We start from the raw sequence: 20,269 nt of genomic DNA, 5'->3' as shown, positions 1-20,269 counted from the left end.
GGGGATTTTCTGGGGTTGAAAGGAAGCGGTTCCCAGGAGACACAGAATTTTAAAAAGCTGTTAGGGATTTTGTACTCATATCCCACACTGTACATTTCAGAAATATAAGTAAATATTAGAATTCTCATTTATACTATGCTTTTGAAAAACAACTCCATTCTGGAATGATCCAAAGATCCATGATGAACGTGTTGTGAGGACACAGAAGATAACTAGAATGAAAATGAATTAAATGTTTGGACAAAGGAAGAAACAATCTAGATCAAATTGGAAAATTCTGGTAACTTGTTGATAGATTACTGTAGATAGATAAATAAGGTAACTGAGACTAACTTATTACAAAGTTTTTTTCCTATACCAGTAGCTAAATCTCCATGGATAGAATGTTTGCATTTCCACAACTAAACCTCCAGCTTGAACTGATGTTTGCTCAAGGTTAAATAGGATTATAGTTAGACCAGGGTTCAAATTCCAGTTCCCCCTCTTGGTAGTTGCTTGTATTATTGGTGAAGTTACTCAATCTTTCTGAGTCACAGATACCTCACTTCTCAAATGGGGATAATAATACTTGTCTTTCAATGTTATTGTGAGAATTAGATACAACGTTCAAAAAGTGCCTAGCAAAAAAGAAAAAAAAAAGTGCCTAGCAGAGTTCATGGAACATGGTAATAAACATTTTATAAACAGCAGCTACAGTTATGACTGGGGACACTGGAGGATATTGTTGTAATAGTTTAACCCAGGGTATGAAAGAGGACAAGTGGATGACAGTTGATAAGACTTAATAGCAATTTCCTCTGGAACTGTTGACATAAATAAATGCATGAGCCCATGATTATACATTTTCCGACAACTTCAGTTAATTGTCGCTTCATTTCTGAAACTGTTCTCAACTCCAGGACTTGCAGAAGTGAAAAATACTGAGCATAAAATTCAGAGTAAATGAAAGCAATATAGAATCCAGGCGTTTGTTCCTCAGCATGCTACAGTCATAACTAATGTCATGCCCTTGCTTATAATCCAACTTGCTTTTCTTGATTTTTCCCCCCTATTTATGTGAACCCAATTTAAAGCCTGGGTGATGATAGAGATCTTGGTCAAGATTGACAAGTGTTAAAAATTGATGGTTGTCATTGGTTCCCTCTAGTGTGATACACAACCAACTATTCAAAACCTATCTTCAAGCTATGGTCTACTGCTTGGGGTGTTTGCTTCCACGGCTGCACTCCACCCATCTGCCTGTCTCCTCTTGGGAAGCTCCCAGTTGAAGTAACAAGATTCCATTTCCTCTGAATATTGCTTGAACAGACACCCTACTTTTGTTTCAGCTACTTTCCCTTGTTCAGTGCTGTATTAGTTAGCTCCAGCTATGAGAATGCCGAGTAACAAACAACTTCAAACCTCAGTGGCTTACAACAAAAACAATTATTCTCATGCTCATGAGAATCTGCAGGAAGATTGGGGTTCAGTTGCCCCGGGAGAGGAGGCTCTGCTTCAGGTGGCAAGTCTATTGCGCTCAACTCCACACGGTGGGTTGTGTTCCATACGTATTTGATCCTCCATGGACTAAGGGACTACCAGGGAAAGTTCTCATGGTGAACAATTTGGTGTACAAGCCAAACCACACAAGCACACTGAAAGTCTTTGCTCACAAACAGTCACTACCTTGACTTGAAAGCAAGTCAAATGGCCAAGCCTAAACCCTACATCAGTGAGATGATGGAGGAAACCCCACCTTTCCTGGGGGAGCACTGCAAAGTTACATGCCAGAGGTATGAGCGGTAACAGGTTAAACCATATGAAATCGCTGATACCTGACCATTTTTTTACTTATCCAAAAATGTCAATAACATGTACTTCGACTTTATACTATTACCATCCAAGAGAATAAAGAATTGGAACAAGTAATCGAATCTACCACAAATGGCTAATCAATAGGCTTTTCAGATTAACATTCTGACCTTCATGACTGAAGTTTTTACTCTTACCCATTGAGTAATGAGGTTCGCTCTGGTTTTTCAGAGATGTCTTTTATTGGTTTGAGGAAATTCCATCTATTTCTAGTTGCTGACTGTTTCGATCATGAAAGGATATTTTTGGTCTCTTTAAGGTTGCTTTACATAGTCTGATAACTGAGCAATTAGTGTTAGGGTTCAGTTCTTCATGTCTTCATGAGACATAGTACCCTCAATTATTCCCAATATTAAGGGGTCTCTCTCTTGCCTCTAAAACTTTTATTCTTATTGTAGCCAACATACTCCATTGTAAAATATACCTAGGAAGGCTGGTTTTTTTTTTTTTTAACTTTTAGAAAATATCCCGGTGAAGATGAATGGACACAGATTAAAAATTTCATTGACCATTAACTGACCTGCTTGTGGCAAGCTATGTTAATAATCCTTTCCATCAAAAGCACCAAACCTGAAACAAGTTGGCTAACCTGTCATTTCCCCATTTTAATTAACTTTCTTTAAATCTAATATTCAATTGAGGAAATTTTAAATGAGTTCATTAGTCCAAATAACTCAACATCTTTTCTTCTCAACAATTGAAATAAGAGAAATTAAAAAGAAAATTTCTTTTAAAAAAAGTAAAATAACCCCCAAATCCATATAAGATGCATGTTATATGTTTTGACTGAGTATGAACTGCAATATGACATGAAACAAAAGCCTTATAAATCTAATATCCCTCACCTTATCCTCTTTCATCTTCTAATTCAGCATTTGTTGCCCTATTTACCTGTGGATTTTTTGTGGTTTACTCGTGGTCTAAGTATTTTGTGGTCAGAATTCGCCACCCCCCCCAGCTCCTAATCTCCAATGAGTTATAGAAGGAAGGTGCACCTTCTATAACAGAAAATAAACAGAACAGCAAATACCTTGTTGCGGTGAATTTTAACTTTGTGGGTCACAGACCCTCTAAAGAAACTGAAGATTGCAAAAATCCTCTCCCCAGAAAAATGCACACATGTGCAGGTAAATAAAATTTGGTATGCAATTCCAGGAAGTCCTCAAATGTGTACAGAGAATATAAAAATCCAATAAGCCTTTGAGCCTGTATGTGCAGTTAAATAATAAGCAAGTATATTAGAGAAATTACAAGGGAGGAAATCTAAGAATTTTCTCACATTTGGCTATAATTTTTATGTCCAGTTTAGTCTCTTGTGTTCCAGACTACTCATCACTCTGGACATCCCTCATGTCTTCAGAGACTACGGCCTTCTGCAGACAAATCCTAGAAATGATGCTGCTTCATAGTACAGCAGGCAAGTGGTTAATGCTCGGGCGGATTGGAGAGAAAGAAAGCAATACAGGCAGGGAAACAATATTTCATTTTGCCTAGGATCTCTTTTTTATTGAATTCCTTGCCCCTTTGTTCCTTTCTTTCCTAGCTAAGAGCTTCCTGTATTGTCTTGAGGATGGGAAAACACAAGTTGGGGGAAGGAGGAGGCTAATTTTTCAGCGAGGCTCTTCAATGCCAATGACATGACAGATGGATTTGGAGGTTCACACAATCACTTTTTCCTTAATCATGCTGGCTACCACATGGTGCAAAGACACAATTGGAAATGAAGGCTTATCCGGGAAGGATGTTTTTAAAGAATGCACGAGCTGTGCACGAGCTATGGAAAGCATAGACAGTTTGCAAAGCTATGGAGCAGCCTTGCCTTCTAGGTCTAGAGCCCTGCCCTAAAATGCTGCAGTGCGTGCACACGTGCTCACACACACACACACACACACACACACACACTCATACTCTCCTAGTCAAGCAATTGTCTCATAAAGATCCTCTCTAAAAGAAAACACGTCTTTATCTGAGAGATGCCACAAAGGAAAGAAGACTCATGCCATCCATCAATCTCTGGTAACTGGCATTCAGCTCACAGATAGACTCCCCTCTTTTAATTTTTAAATCACCTTATCAATCAAAGCACCGTATTGTTCTCAGTCTCATTTGAGCTGTTCTGAGTTGATCCTATCTACCCTTCTCCTGCTTGCTTCTTGGATATTCTATTGTCTGTGTCTTATAGACATCATTCAGAGGCTTCCGAGACACATGCTTAGCAGAAAAAGTATTCATTTTTCTTTAGTTAATAAATACACGAGTTTCCTTGGGAGACCGTGTTGGCTCAGTGAAGTTCAGGCTATCAATCTCCAACTTTGGGTCATCATGACATAAGATGAGACGCCGGCAGTGAACCACAGCAAAAGAAGAGAGTTCAAGTTAAAGTTACAACGAGCAAAACCTAGAGGCGATTCTCTTAGACACGGTGCCTGTAGTGTTCCAGGGAATGTCCTGGGAAATAAAACTTTATGGTGGCTCTACCTTCATAAATCCTGGAGGAAATGAAACAGAAGAATACTCAACTTTTAGTAAAACCTCGCAGCCCACTTCTGATCCCAGGTGATCCACTTCCCCTACTGTTCATTTCAGAGTTTTCCAGAGTGGAGCTGTGCAGCTCTGGCATCCTCCTATCTTGAAGAAAAACAAGGTGGTGGACTGTAATTATTCTCTTCTGAGACAATACACAGCAAACCCTGCACGAATGGCAGGATGGAGCATTTTTTCATTTTCCTGTTAGAGTAACTTTCTTTCTGACACTTTTGAGGGCAGGCGAAGAGGAAAAGTTATTGGTGCTTTCTTTTCTCAACTAAAACGGTTTTATTTGAGGTAATATTTTGATCACCTTTTATGAGCTGTATTGTCTTTTCTAATGGAGAAACCAGATATCCATGCAATAGCAAAGCCAGAGGAGGCGGGTGGCGGGGGTGGGCAACACTCAGGCAGGAAAGGGCTGAGATATTGGAGGCCGTGCTGTGGGATTCTGAGCGCTCTTACAACACAGGAGATGCTCCTCCAGTGGCCTGAGTCACTTAACCTGCCCTATTGGTTGTTATGGTCAGAATATGGTCAAGCATATTCTCAAAAAGCAGCCATTTGGGAAGAATAGTATTTATTGGTCAGAAATTACACTTATTCAGAACTAAGGTGTCCCTAATACCATGAGTGTTATTACATCTCATTTTCTTTCATAGAATGCAGAAAAATATGAGAAACAATCAGACTGTTGTATTTAAAAACCTATTTATACTTATTTGTGTTTAAAGACCTATTTATACTTATTTATATCAATTTGATATGCATCGAGAGTCTGTTGTAGAAGAGGTGCTGAGAAGGATGCAACGATTAGAAAGATAATATCTACTCAGTGAACTTAAAATCCTGTATACAGTTTTAATAATATTTGTGATCGAGTTAAGTCTGCAAATCCCATAGTCACATAATCAAATTAGGAAATGAAATTCTCGAATGTCAATTTGAAGACAGGTATAAATGCGCTTCCTTCTTGAACAGAAATCTTGTACACATCATGTTCAATTGTGCTTCAATACAAGAACCACAGTACCTTGCTAGGGAAATGTGTTCAGTCATGTTATCTAGTTGTTTTTTTCTCCGTTCACTGTCCAAAATTCCAACTGGGGAAAAGCTGAATTGTAAACAGTGTTTACAGAAAACTTTCACATGGGCAATGACTATTCCTGCAGATCTTCTCTTTTTGTCTGATATTCTTGTCACTTGGTCTGTACAGCACATATCCCGCAGCCTCAATTATACCTTCAGCTCTTGGCATACTTGACTATGCGTACTTGAATATTTAATGAAAAATGCTGAGTGCTCAGGTTCAAATGAATGACTTCTCACATACTGTAGCTACTTGCCAACTGCATATGCGCTACAGGAAAATACTTCCCTCCCTGAAGTTCCCATCATCCCTTTGTCCCTACATCCTGAGTAGCCCTACAACAATTTTAGTCTCCATTCCCTGGAGACTAAAAGGGCTTAGAGAAAGTCCTTAGAAATGTTTTTTTCCCCCTCTACACTTTCCAAGAGTGAACACTAGTGTTTCTCTAATACCACATTAGCAGTTGTACTGTGTTCACAGGGCCAAGCCCACACCAGGGTATAAACTCATAAAATCGGATTTCCCCCGTGTCCTTCGGCTGCTGGAGGAGTAGTAACACATCCTGGGATGACCTGCTGACCACTTTTAAAAACATTTATCACACACCTAGCTCAATGTCTGGCATTGACCTGCAGATTTCTATGCACTTTGTCCCATTTAATTCGTATTTCAGCTCAGGGGTGTAGGTATTGTAATATCCCCATTTTACAGATGGGGATCACGGGACTGAGTTCCAGGGAAATGGATAACCTGGGCATGTTAGCACTTAAGTCTAGGTCTCCAGTGCCATTTTAAAAATATATAGCTCAACTCTTTCTCCCATTTATTACCTCAGAACAAAATTGAGCCTGAAATGTAAAAAAAATCAGTCAACTACATGCTACATTTGAATCTATAATAGGAAGTAAGCCAGGGTTGCACTTTTCCCCCAAGTTTTCTAAACAATATATTAAAAAAAACTCATTTATTTCAGCCTGAATGTTGTAATATAGCATTTCAGCATTTTCCATTAAAACCAAGAAATTACCACATATCCAAGTAAACTAAAGAACGCTATAATTGTTCATGTTTCAGAAATGTCATTGGATATGTTAGCAAAGAGCCTTGTTATTCTACATGCCATAAATACTATTGCTTGAGTGGGTAAAATGCACGGTTTTTAAATTCCTAATCAGTGTTTTCAAGCACTCATATAGGCACTTCATGATTGCACTTTCACTGGGTATTTTGGTTGTTCCTTCCAACTATCAAAGAAACCAGCACATTTGTGTTTCTCTAGGGACATAGTGCCAGCTTCTTGAGCTCTGGAGTTCCCGAGCTCTGCATGTCCGTCACATAATGTGCATACGTGTCCTTGGCTTTGTGTTTCCGGGAAGGGGCTTCTCCTAAGTAATACTCTTGGTCTCTCCCATGGGCGAGAGACCCTTCTCACTTTCCCACACGAGAGGAGTCATGATGTGATTGATCAGGTTTGCAAGGAATTAACACCTATTGGTCATGCTCCTTGAGTGTGGATAGAAACTACTAACACACTGCAAACATTGAAGTGTCCTTTTCCATCATGAAGGGAGGCAGTAATTCTGAATGAATGATTTGTTCTGCAGACCCAAACTCTCCCTTTGAGAGAGAATATTTGAAGGCCCAGCTTGGCCACCAAATTAAAGCCATGTTCTCTGCTTGGTTTTAACCGTAATGAAACTGGTAGCTGAATCTTAAGGTTCTTGTTTTATGTCTCAGCTCTCAGTTAACTGGAAGAAGGAGATGTTATTCATGATCTCTCAACCCCAAAAGTAACCAGCATTTCAACTCTCACACACACCAGTGCCAACTCTCAACAACCAGAGCACCCGGAAAGCTGAAAGCAGACTTTGGAATTTTCATCAGATATTTGCTGTTATTAAATGACACAGGAAAGCTACCTGAAGAGAAGAAGGTCATGATAATCCTACCGTCATTCATCCATTCGTCTAATTGACCTTATCATTTACAGACTGAGCATTGTGCAAGGTGATGAGGCTATAGAGATTGGTAGGACATGCTGTCTGCCTTGAGCAATTTGCAGAGTGTAGAGAAGACAGGCAGGTAGACCAGAGGTGATACAGCAATATGATCAGTGGTGTAATGCGTTTCTACGGGGACCACAGAAGCATAAGTGCAGGTCCTGGGATGAGGCAGTGGGTGGGACTGGGTCAGGCTGGCTCAGGGGGACATACGAACTGAGCCTTGAGGATGAGAAACAACTGGACAAAAACAGAAGGTGTGGGGGGAAGGTGTTACAGGCACGGGGCCAAGGATATGCTCAGGGAAATGCCAAGGATGCAGTAAGGCTTGGTGTAAAAAACCTGTGGAGACCTTAATGAGGTTGAAGGGCAGGTATAGGGGACATGTCATCCAGTCCAGTGTAGAGAAGAGTTGTTTTTTTTCCCTATAAATGTCATTGTCCTTGCCCTAGCCTGAGCTGTGTCCTCGGGAATGGATGTGCTTATGGGCTGAGGCCAAGATCATGGAGCAGAGCTCCACCCAAAGCCTATGCATTGACAGTAGTGTGGGTGATCCCCCAGAGAGAAATTGGGGATGCAGCCCTGGGTTGTTTGGAGGCAGGAAAGCAGAGAGGACACATGCTCACCATAAAAGAAATTAATTTCCACTAGGGCCTAAATAGCAGGGAGGTGGGCAGGGTGAATTGTGCGAGAACTTTCCAGGTGGGACGCCTAGCTCGATTGCATATGAGCTGAAAAGCCCTGGACAAATTACAGGACCCCTCTCCCCATCAGTTTTCTCTTCTGCAAAATGGAGGTAATAAAGCCTTCTTCCCAGGGTTGCTCCGAGATAATATATATTAGCTCAGGAGCAGGGATACAGGGCAGTCAGTGGAAATTGTTAGTATTACATACCTTTGATGCCATCCTAGCTTTTCTTCTTCCCGTTCTGTGACCCTTAACTCATTCGTAAGCCAAGGTTTTAATATGTTTTAATTATTTTCTGCCACATAACCAACAGCTGCCACAACATTTAGTAACTTAAAACAATAATTTATTATTTCTCACAAGTTTGTGAGCTCACCAGGGCTTCGGGTGGTTGGTTCTTATTCTGGTCTCACTTAGAGTGTCTCATGCTACCGTAGTCAGATGGCAGGAGCTGGGACATTCAAGATGGCTTGAGTAGCGTGTCAGGTTCCCCGGTGGGATGGCCAGAAGGATGGACTCAGATGGGGCGCTCCTTGAGTAGCCTTAGCACCCCTCTCTGCATGGATTCTTGACATGATCTGCTTGTCAGGGCAGCCAGATTTCCTGGTGAATCAGGTGCTAGGCTCTCTTAAGGCTCAGAGCATGATTATGTCACCTGCTCTGGGTAAAGCACCCAGATTCAAGGAGAGAGGACCTGGAATCTTCACATAAGGGTGGAAGACTGAATGGCTCATTGAGAGCCAGCTGTTTCATGCTGACTTCAATTTTTGTATAGCTCAGATCTACAATCTCTTACTCAAAACCCTTAGAGTCACATATTTTTCAGAGTTCAGGTTTTTAAAATATTTTACAGAGAGGATATAATGCATATCCTGTATCTTATATTATGCGTCCAGCAGACTTTGAGGCACAACCTTATAATTCTATAAGAAGCTGCATGACTCAGGTGGAATAACTATGGTCTACAACGAACCTCTTAGAAGATCAGATCAGGTTTTGATGTTGTCAGAGATTTTTGGATTTTAAACTGTGAATAAAATACTATGAACCTGTATTCTGAGTCAAAATAGCCTCTTAAAGCTATAATGGATTTTCTTGGGGCCATATACCCATTATCAATTCAAGTTCCCCAGGAAGCAGACAGCAGGACGTAATTCAAAGTGTAAGCAACAGAGGGAAGTTGTTGAAAGGTAAAGGGCAGCAGCAGCTGGACAGGGGGCAGCCTGCAGCCGGCGTAGGTCTGGCGTCCACCCAGCAGGGCTGGAGGCCCGAGGAGACCGCCAGGGGAGACCTTGGGCGACATCAGCTGGCCCGGGGGCAGCGCCTTCCGGAGCCGAGGTCTCTTCTTCCAGGCCTGGTGTCAGGCAGGGGCCGGGCTGCCGGGGAGGAGGGCGCCTGGCCCCAAGCCCACCTGCAGGCCTGCTCCCAGGTGGCCCCCAAGGCTGCCAGCGTCCTTCTTCCCCAGCGTCCCCGCATTTCCTTCCTTCAGTTAGTGGTTTCCAGCAAACACGGTGCTTTTCAGGACTGTGTCCTCGCTGTAACTGGGGGTTCAAGGCCCAGCTCCGGACCCTCCAATGACTCCCCTAGGCGGCCAGGTGGCTGCTGCCCCCCTTCCAGGCCTAGCCAAACAAGCGATTTTACAAGTTCTCTTTCCTTAGCTTTCCGGAGATGCCAGAGTGAACAGTCATTTACAGCTCAAATCAGGAAGGGATACCTCCGAGAGAGGAAGCCCAAAGGCCTAGAAGGGCTATAGGGACACAGCAGGTGACACTGTGCCTGGCAAACAGGTGCAGCGAATATTCCCCGGGGCTTTTAAAGACCCCCCCCCCACCCCCGCCTTAAAAATGTGTGGCTCTTCCTGCCAGATTAGAAGTCCCAGGGAGTCTTCCAAAGACTTCTGGGCCCCTGAGGGTTCTGCACGTTCCCAGCGTTTCTCACCGAGCCCCACATTCTCTCGTAAGGAGACTATTGCAGCAGATGTTCCTGAAATCTCCTGAGGCAGCGGCACAGCATGCGGGCAGGAGGTGTAAAGAGTGCAAAGGAGCGATCAGAAATAACTCTCACCAAATCCCTGGCCACTTGTTCTAAAATATGGGTAGATAAAGTGTCCTTTGCAAATGGTCAGCCATGCAAAGTGGACAAACTTGCTGGACTAGGCCGAGCATGCTTTGGTAGACTTGAATATGATAATCCAATAAAACTTACAGCAAAGTTAATCTGACACATAGAGTGGTGTACATAATAGTCATTGTACTACATGGCAATTAGGCATAAATGAAAGCAGTTCCCATAAATGCCTATAATTAGATTTGGATTTCCTCCATGGGTGGAGGAAATGGATAGAGAATCTAGAAAATGCTATTGCATGTTTAATATACATATTACAGTTTTTTCTTAAAGAAAAATTACCCTCAGTTAGCTGCTCTGATGCCCATTTTGTGACAGAGTTCTGAATCCATCAGTGAATGTTCTTCTCCTCTCTCTCTCTCTTTCTCTCTCTCTCTCTCTCTCTCTCTCTCTCTCTCTCTCTCTCTCTCTCGGTTGCTTCTCCAGGATAACAAAGATAAGGAGGCAGGGGGTGAAGTATGCCACAAGGCTCCTTGGAAGCTGAGCAGGCAATTCTGCTATCACAATACGAGGATTTTTTACATAGGCAAGGAAAAAATATTTTGAACATGGAAGAAAATGGCTAAAATGAATGCTGGTTTTAAACAGTTGAACCAGATTTCTAGTTTTATTTGTGGCCAGTCTTCTAAGAGATTCTGACCAGTGTCAGTCCTGACTAAAGTCTTAGTACTGTGAGCCACTTGGTCCTCTTAGACCGACTCGTGGAGGGATACCAAGTTCTCTTTTTAAATTGTCTTGCAGGGGCACCTGGGTGGCTCAGTCGGTTAAACGTCTGCTTTTGGCTCAGGTCATGATCCCAGGGTCCTGGGATGGGGCCCTGGATTGGGCTCCCTGCTTCTCCGTCTCCCTCTCCCCATCCCCACCCCTGCTTGTGCTCTTTCATGTGTGCTCTCAAATAAATAAAAATGTTTAAAAAAAATAAAAGGGGAAAGGAGAAAAAATGAGTGGGAAATATCAAAAAGGGAGACAGAACATGAAAGACTCCTAACTCTGGGAAACGAACTAGGGGGGGTGGAAGGGGAGGTGGGAAGGGGGTGGGGGTGACTGGGTGATGGGCACTGAGGTGAGCGCTGGGTGTTATTCTATATGTTGGCAAATTGAACACCAATAAAAAATAAATTTATAAAAATAAAAAATAAATAAATAAATTTTCTTGCAACTGGGGCTCAAAAGCCATTTAATTGGCATTTGTTGAGCAACTGCCCTGTGCCAACACAGGTTCAGGGCCGGAGATAAGGGAGGCTCAAGCAAGGTCGCTGTTCTCAAGTAGCTTGCATCCTAGGAGGAGCAGACCATGTAAGTAGATGGCAATGAGGAGTGGTGTGAAAGGTCATAGCAGAGATATGGATGTGGTGAGGCATAGGGCAGAGACCCGAAGGCCTCTGCAAAGAAGGTGAGACTGAGATGGGTCTTGTAACTGTGTTGAAGTTTTCGGTATAGGAAAGGAGGGGCCTTGCAGACCGAGGGGCCGTGGAGATGGGCGGGCTGCCCAACAGAGGACGAGATGCTGGCGTGGGAGATGAGGCTGGGTAGCAGTTATGCTGGGAACTGGCCTGGACACCATGAGAGAGGTCTGGACTTCCCTTTGAAGGCAACAGGCAGCGGTGGGAGTGAGTCCCTTGCTAATGAACTGAACTGGGTCCAAGTGCTCAAATCTTGGAATAGCCTTTTCTATGGGATCCTTGCAAGAGTCCAGCTGCTCCTGGCTCTTCAGCCTCTTCTTTCCACCTGTTCCTCACCCGGACTCCTGTGGCCAGCTGGAGAGAGTAGACGATTCAGAGCAAACAACCCTCGATGCCAGCACCTCATCCTCCACACCACCGGTTCCCAGACCAGAATCTCCAGCAGCTGCCACTGCTTCCCGAGGGAGCCCAAACAGTTGTCATTTTGGCATGTGGAGCTGGTAGAGATTTGCCATTCCTTCCGACTCAGCCTTCCCCGGCTCTCTGGCTTCCTAGGAAATAACTCAAGCAGACTTAGGAACTGATTTTGAGGACATTTGAGCTCAGTCAGAGAGATGTCCCAGCTTAGCAAGGGAACCCTACTTCCACCTGCACCCCAGATGCTTGCGATCCTTTTTAGAATTGTCGAAGCCTTCCACGGTCAGAGATAAAAGGCTGAACCCCAGAGGAGCCTGGGGGAACCATCATCCAGTATAAATGAGTTTCAGCCTCACCAAATAGTTTCCTTTCCTTTAATGTGGAGGAAGAATTAGAATTTTAAAAGTACAGGGCAGTGTAATTGAAGGGAAGAGACAATTGTCAGTATGTGCCAGGCACTCCGCTAGGCAAGTTCCGAACAGTATGTAAACTAATTCTCACCACCAGCCCAATGAGATGGGGATTATTGTTCCCATTTTATTATTGTTCCCACTCAGAGAATTTAGATAACTTGTTCAAGCGAGGCCTGGGATTTCAGAGTTTCTACTTGGATGAGTCTGGGAGAGAAAAGGAGAGGCTGGAATCATTGGGCACCATCTCTGCTGTGTGTAGGCAACACAAGATAAGTTGTCCCAGGAGCTTGGGAGCACTGGTGCCCAGTGCTCTGACCTAAAGGACCCCGCCTTCCAGTTGGGTGTGAAACCCTAGGAACTAATGACATGTGGCATCTAGTTAAGTACAAAGCTGTCAAGGAGTAATCATAGAATCTTAGAACTAGAGGAATCATCTTACAAATTATTGTGTGCAATCCTGACTTCACTCGTAGGGAAACCAAGGCCAAGAGAAGGGACGTGATTTGCCAGGGTTAGCTCATTTGTGAAAGCTGGGATGAGCGCCTCGGTCCTCACCAGCTGAGTGAAATATTCACTGCTTCCTCAATAGGCAATCTACCTAATTGTACTCTGTGGCTTTTGTGCGGTGCTTCTGCTTCCGCCAGGAAAGCTATTGGCAGGCCCAGGCCTGGCTGGGGTGCCTTGTGGGGGAGATGGGTGGTTCTCGGGTGCCTGGCAAGGGCAAAAAAGAGGGAGAATCAGGAGCAAGTGTATATAGGCAAAAAAGCAATGCTCTATTTTCTCTCAAGTTTTCGTCCCAGCCATGCAATCTTCAACAAATAGATGCCCCCCAGAAACAGTGATAACTTCCCTTTGAAAAGTATTTAACATAACAACATAATTTTGATGTCCAATCAAGGCCAATAAAAAGGATTTTTGTCTATATTTGTAATATCTCTGAGGCCCAATGACTCAACTGAGGTATCAGGAGGAAGTTGTGGGAGGTGCACCGAGATCGACACATTACATATGTCATTAACTTTGATATTCAGATAAGTTATTTATAATTGTGGAGCAGGTGAAGTTGTTTTTCTCGTTGCCAATCGTTCCATGTTGTTTCTGCCTACCCCTGGGGAAATTTCTCAGAACAAGACATAAAACTCACTCATTCTAAAGTGTAAATAGCAAACGATGCTTAAAGTAATATTTCTCCTAGGTGTATTTTCACTTTAACATTTTAGGTCAGAGAAATTAAGCTTTACTGGAGAAACAGCAGGCTTTGTTTCCAAGGTGGAAGAGGACCTTCTAAGGGTAAGTAGAATAGTCTTTGTGCTTCTGCGATGTCACTGTGTAAGTGACTCTTCAGTCTTTCAGCTAGAGGAGTCTTTCTGTTTGCAAAAATAGCTACCAATTAGTTACTGTAAATCAAATGTCTAGAATTCACCTAATACTATGAGTAGATGATAATAATGGATTAGGATTTATTGAATGTTTACTGAGTACCAAGTTGAAAGAAATCAATTTCATCCCACCAACTCCCTGTGCGGTAGGTCTTAACATCATCTCGATTTTATGAAGAATTTAGGTTTATAGAGTTTGCTAGGGAAGATTTTAGTGTTCCCATTTCACAGCTGTGAAAACAGAGCCTTAAAGAGAAATTTAAACTCTTGATTAGTCTTTGTTGCTCTGCTCCTATCATCTCTAACTTTAGTTAACACAGAAACGAATATTGGCTCCCTTTTATTTTGTGTTGTTTTGAGATTCTGCTTTCTCTGTGATGTTTAGTGACAGGCTAAGGCATTACATCTGAAATGAATATAAATAAGTCCAATTTGGCCCCTGTTCCAAAACCAAATTGATAAGGGCAGTATTTTGTGAGATTCATTTGTGGACATATGTGACTACATTGTTTCTTAAATGAACATGAAAACCATGATGATTATGATCTTTTGAAAAATTCATGGTTGAACCAGATCCAACTTAATTATGAGATTTGCCTTATGAGGTTGTGTGTACGAGTCATCAAGCAAAAGAAAGAACAGAAGGTCACAGAATTCACATCCGTGCAAGCATATGGATGGGTGTCTAAACACACACACACACACACAAACACAGACATTTCCACACATCTGGCTTGATCCAGAAAGAATCAGGAAATTCAAAGTCAAAATTAAAACCATTTTTATTTGTGTATTGTCTGGAGAAATATCACGAAATGTTATGGAAACAAAACTCTAAGCATGGCCCTGGGACAGGTCAGTTAAGGGCTAAATGAATAGCAGTGCCCAAACCCTGTGTAGGTAATTAAGACCCAAGGTCTGAAGCTCCCTCTCCCCACGATGTCTTCTCTCTTTCTATAGGACAAGTGACAGGGCCAGGGGATCACAGAGATTCAGGCTCCCTGCTTGTTGTCAGAGAGGCAATAACTTTTTTTGTATCATACCTAAAAAGAAATGAAAAGAGTTATAATTTTATTGTGGTTTTGGGCTGGACTCCTTTTGACCTTGATGAACCACACAGGGGGCTTTCTTTTATGGACACAAGATGTTGAAAAAGGGACAAAAAAGATGTTTTTTGGGGAAAAAAGAGATGTTAGCAAGGTTTCAATTCAGGCAGATTATCTGGTGCATAGTAGGCACTCAATAACATTTGTGGAACCATTAATTGCACAAGCAAATAGCTCATTCAGCAACTATATATTGAGTTCCTAACATGTGCCAGGGACTGTTCTAAGCTCCTGAGATATAGCAGATAACAAAATAGAAAAACCTTTCGTGTAATGGAAATTATATTCTAATAAACAGCAAGTAAACAAATACTTAGAATATATAGTGTTTTTAAAATGGTGACAAGTGCTCTGATAGGCTAAATAATGGTTCCCAAACATGTCCACATCCTGATCCCTGGAACTTGACATATTGGTACCTTATATGGCAAAAGAGACTTTGTATATGTAACTAAATTAAGGATCTTGAGGTGGGGAGATGATCTAGGTGGGCACAATGTAACACAAGGGTCCCTGTCAGAGTCAGGAGAGTCGGAGTCGGTGGGTGGTGTGTGTGTGGGGTGTGGGTTCTCCACCACAGAGGCAGAGGTTAGAATAATGTGGGGCAGCAAGCCAAAGGATGCAGGCAGCCAACGGAAGCTGGGGAGGTTAGGGGATGAATTCTCTAGAGCCTCCCCAAGGAATGCAGGCTTGCCCATCTAGATTTTAGCCCTGTGATTTCAGTCTTCTGACCCAGAATTGTAAACAAAACCCCAAAACCAAAACCAAACAAACAAAAACTTGTTTTAAGCCACTAAATAGGTGGTAATTAGTTACAGCAACAATAGGAAATTAACACAAAAGCAATGGGAAAAACAAAGAATAGAGATCGAGAATTCTGAGGTGGAGGGGGCAGGGGCAGAGAGTGATTATAATTTAAAATAAAGCAAGCAGGGAAGGTATACCAGATTGTATCTTCTAAGGATGGCTACGGTAAGATCTTCCATCCCATACTTTCCTCCCAATGCAGTGTTGATACTCTTCCTGTTAGAAGTTGCAGGGGCTAGGACATGAGAGCTCATGGGGCATCCACACAGTATTCTTTGTGGTACCCACTTTTGGAACTTGGTCACCATACTGTAAGGAAGCCCAAGCAGCCTCATGGAGAAGCCACATGGAGATGTTCTGGCTGAGGTACCCGCCGATAGGCATCATCAACTGACAGACATGTGAGTGAGTGAGCCTTCTACTCCTGCTGTCCTGTCACCCTCAGACTTGAAGGCCTCAGTCATTGTGGACAGAGATAAGCCATCTGCACTGTGTCCTTTCTGAATGCCTGACCTCCAGGATCCTTGAATGTAATAAGATGGTGGTTGTTTTACCTGCCACGTTGTGAGCTTATTTGTTAGACCATAAAAGTAACTGAAATAGAAGTCCACACTGAGAAGATAACATCCCTAAAGGAGGAAACGGAGCAATGCAATATCTGCTGGATGGTTATTCAAGGTAAGGAAAAAGACAACTGAAAGTTCCTTAGGGGAGAGTGCCTGGCACATGCTGGGAAGGGGCACATGCACAGCTAACGTGGGGCAAGAGGGAAAGTGGTAGAAAAGGAGTTGAGAAAGGTACTGGAGGAGTGCAGATTGTGTAGGTACTTGTAGGCCACTGAAAGAATTTGAGACTTGCCTCTGAAAGGAGAAGTCTGGAGGTGATAGGAGTATGGTCTGACTCACATTTACAAAAGATCATTCCAACTGCTATGCTCAATATTGACTGTGGTGAGGCAAGGGTAGATGCACGGAGAACAGTCTAGAGGATATTTTTCTAATCAAGGAGAGACACTTGGTCCAGAATGGTAACAATAGAAATGGTAAGTGGCTGCATTTCTATAAAGTGTGAAGATTGAGTCAACAGGTATCTAGGATATATTTTTCAAAATATAGAGACACTGTGATAGATTGGATATAAGGAGTGAGGGAAAGAATGAATGCAAGATTTACCTGAACAACTGGAAGAATAGCTTTGGCACTTACGCGGTAGTGAAAACTGCTAAAAGAGAGAATCTGAGAGGGGAAACCATGAGTTCGGTTTAGGATCTTATAAGGTGGAGATGACTACTAGACATCCAGGAACAGGCTGTTGATGTACAGGTTTAGCATTCAGGGGAGGGGAGTAGGCTGGAGACATAAATCAAAGAGCACACAACCTTGGGACTGGCTGAGATCCCCAAGGCCATGAATGAAGAAAGAGAAGAGGTCCAAGGACTGAACTCTGGGACACTAATTCTAGGGATCAGGAAGATGAAAAGAATCAGCAACACAGTGAGATGGGACGGTCCCAAAGATAGGAGGAAAGCCAGGAGAAAGTGTAGTTTTCTGGAAAACCAAGAAAAAATATGGTTCCCTAGAAGGCAGTTAGAGGAAGCGTTTCATGGAGGAGGGAGTGATTAGCAATGTCAAATGATGAAGTCAAGTCAGATGAGAAATGAGAAGTTACCTTTAGCTTTTGCAATGTTGGAGTCCTAGGTAACCTTTATGAGCCCTGTTTTGGTAGTGGTGGTAGTGGGGAATGATGAATGAATGAATGAATGAATGAACGTTGGCCAGCAGGTTTCAGATGAGTAGTTTTCCTGTCAGAACACAAGAAAAAACAACCTGGAGCGTACTCTGAGGTGGCCAAAGCATTAGCTGAGTACATTCAGATGGTATCAAGCTGAGCTCTAGACATAATGATATAGGAAGGGTTCTGAGCCAACAGGAAGCTAGGCTGTGGCAACAATTACAAAGTCCAAAGCAAGAGAAGTCATACCTTTGGTTTTGTTTTTTTGTTTTTGTTTTGTTTTTTTTTTTTACCAATCAAACAAGCCTCAACCTTCCTTCCAAAGCAAAGATAATTTAGCGCCTGGTTAAGAGTGCTGTTTGTGGAGTCAGTTCACCTATTTTTAAAACCTTGATTTTCCTAGTTAGCAGCTGAATGTGTGGCTTATTTAAATCTTAAGTTCCTGATCTGTGAAATGGGGTTAATAATAGTATCTACTACATTGGGTGGTGTAGGGGTCGGATTATATTAAATATGCACAGTGCCTGATTCATGGTCAACTTCCAGCGACTGTTAGCAGTTATTACTATTAAATACCATCTGGGAGAAGAGAAAGCTTTTATACCGGCCCAAGGTAAATCAGCGCTACAGGAATAGCATTTATAAGCTGATCTCTGTGAAACCGAGTTTAGCTGGTTTAGCTATAATAGGTATTTTCTGTAGTTGTAGGATTTTATAGTGTGTGGTAACACCAGTCATCTTTTGTTATACCAGAATTGAATCCATGAGGACGGGGCTGCCATTTTTAACCTTACTCTCAGGATCAAAACACCCAAAAAAGAACCTTATAAAGGGCAAACTATTATGCAGATACGTCAGTGTTGGTTTGTTACCATGACATTGTGACTTTGATGTTGACCCTTTGGAGCTTTATTGTCCTTTATTAACCACCCCTTCCCAAATCCACCCCTAATATACACACCCACTTAGTATGAGCTGTTGGCTGGTGGAATTATCAGGGAAGTTCCACACTTCAAGTGGAATGACTGAAAAATGCTTGACGGCTAAAAAGGAACACCCAGAACTGCAAAGGTATTCCTCAAAAGAAAAAAAAAAACAATCTAAAAAGTCTGAATTGTTTTCAAATTTAGGATCTCTAACATATCTGCATGGTGTGATCTTGGCCCTTTTGAAAGCATACATTGCCCTAATGGAATCATGAAAAGGGAATGACAAACACAGCAGAGAATCCTAATTCAACTTCCACACATGGAAACAATTGTCTGAATTACAGCAAAACCTGGCAATCCCACATTGGCCTTCTTATTCGTTTGAGAACAAAATCCGCACAGAAAAGTCATCCTTGTATGTAAGTTTTGCTTCTTTTCCATCTCCAAATTACTGTTTGCCTGCTGTTGTGTTTAAATTAATAGCTGGGCACCACCCCCTACCTACCCCCCCCCCCAAAAAAATTAAGTTTCTAAACCAAAGTAAAGCATAAGACCATAATCTCAGCAATTCAAATACATGTTTTGAATTCTTGCCTTACTTTCTTCACTTTTCACAAGAAGGCCTTCTGCAGCTCTCAGGGGAAAAAAAAGGATGAATTAATACGGAAAATAAAACTGAAGAGCATAGCAGGAGGACTGTACAAACCCCAATATCGCAGTCCTTTGTCCACAGATGAGAGCAAAGCTGGGGAGCGCTGTCCTCCTAGCCCTTGCTACGTTGGTGGGAATGGACCAGAAGCTTCTGCATCACCTGGGGGCAATGTTAGAAATGCAGAATTTCAGGTCCTACCCCTTCTGAAGTGGGCTCCGCCTTTCAGCTTTCTTCCCCAGGTATGTGCACGCATATTAAAGTTTGAGAAGTAGGGTCTGAGAAACTCTCGCCACTTGAACTTCCAAACCGCTTGTTCAGCTTGGTGTGAACCTGCATTTGCAAAACCAATCCCCGAATCGTGCAGGTGACTGACAGCTTTGAGGACGGGGTACAATAAGTCCCATATCATTATGCATAAATGTTCCTCCCTACCCATTAAAAAGGTTCAAAAGATACTGAGCTACAGATATTCCACATAATGACCTTCCAAATTTCTTGGCACCAATCATCTTCTAAGAGACTCCGGTGCCTGCACATATTAAATCTACCTCTTTGCACAAACTGTCAGTTCTTTGCTGCTGCCTTTTAAGCCATGCCCCATAAATGAGGCTATTGGAGAAAATACATCAGGAGTAACATGGACAAACTATAGATAGGTACTTAAGGAAATAAAAAGATTAAAGCACCTTGAGGAGCAGGTCTAATTATTAACTGTGGTGTAGTTTCTGAGTTCATTGAAATTCTGTTTATCATATGTTCTGACAGTGTAGGGAAGAAAGGGAAACAAGAATCTGCTTTGGGACTGTGTTCACAAACACACAGCTGTTGCCTTAACTATAGGGTCATGCATCCCAGAGCTTTGTTTTTCTTGTCTTCCAGGTGTTTTCTGAGGATGCATTACGTAGAATTTCAATGAGTTGGAGCTCTACCCAATGTATAAATTAAACTTAAAGCTCCTCAAGGAAAGTTCGAGCCAAATTGCTGTCCTCTGCTTATTTGAGGCGGTTACTAAGGAAGCAATGGAAATGACACTTTTTAAGCCAGGCTCTCATAAATCAGGTGTTTCCACACTTCTTGAAGTGACAATAGAAAGCCAATTGAAAAACATAATAGCAAAAGACACTGCTCCCAAACTGTCGTCAGACTTTGGA

At 42.4% G+C, this 20,269-nt stretch overlaps 1 long non-coding RNA gene across 1 annotated transcript; it reads right to left on the bottom strand.

The window, feature by feature from the left end:
- Positions 1-14,742: 14,742 nt before the first annotated feature.
- Positions 14,743-19,343, bottom strand: LOC119877910. Its single transcript, XR_005384958.1, has 3 exons — positions 19,173-19,343; positions 17,475-17,607; positions 14,743-14,936 (listed from the first exon to the last, which is right to left on the bottom strand). It is a non-coding gene; the product is annotated as an uncharacterized LOC119877910 (long non-coding RNA).
- Positions 19,344-20,269: the final 926 nt, after the last annotated feature.

The sequence above is a fragment of the Canis lupus genome, chromosome 37, assembly GCF_011100685.1.
Source record: "Canis lupus familiaris isolate Mischka breed German Shepherd chromosome 37, alternate assembly UU_Cfam_GSD_1.0, whole genome shotgun sequence".
NCBI lineage: Eukaryota > Metazoa > Chordata > Mammalia > Carnivora > Canidae > Canis > Canis lupus.
This window is presented reverse-complemented; position numbering and strand designations above follow the sequence as displayed.